The sequence below is a fragment of the Asparagus officinalis genome, chromosome 5 (assembly GCF_001876935.1).
Source record: "Asparagus officinalis chromosome 5, Aspof.V1, whole genome shotgun sequence".
Lineage (NCBI taxonomy): Eukaryota > Viridiplantae > Streptophyta > Magnoliopsida > Asparagales > Asparagaceae > Asparagus > Asparagus officinalis.
In genome coordinates this window covers 100283636-100283886 of record NC_033798.1, presented here as the reverse complement: position 1 = coordinate 100283886, position 251 = coordinate 100283636, and positions in this window count along the sequence as shown.

Here is a 251-nt window from a genome sequence, read left to right as displayed (position 1 = left end):
CAGGTACTGATCTTGCTCCTCTCGGAAGAGAAATCCGAGAAATGAATGAGTCGGACTGTGTGCCTCCTCTAATGACCTGTGCGCTTTCTCTCCTTTTAGTCAAATTAAAAGAAGCAGGTACAAGTAGTGAAGCTCTCGAATCCGCCCCGACCAACGAAGGTAATTAATCTTTGTCTTGAGCAAATTCGTTTGAATTTACGTGTCATTTACGATTCAACACGTTTTGTAGATGTCACGATGCACGAATCTGT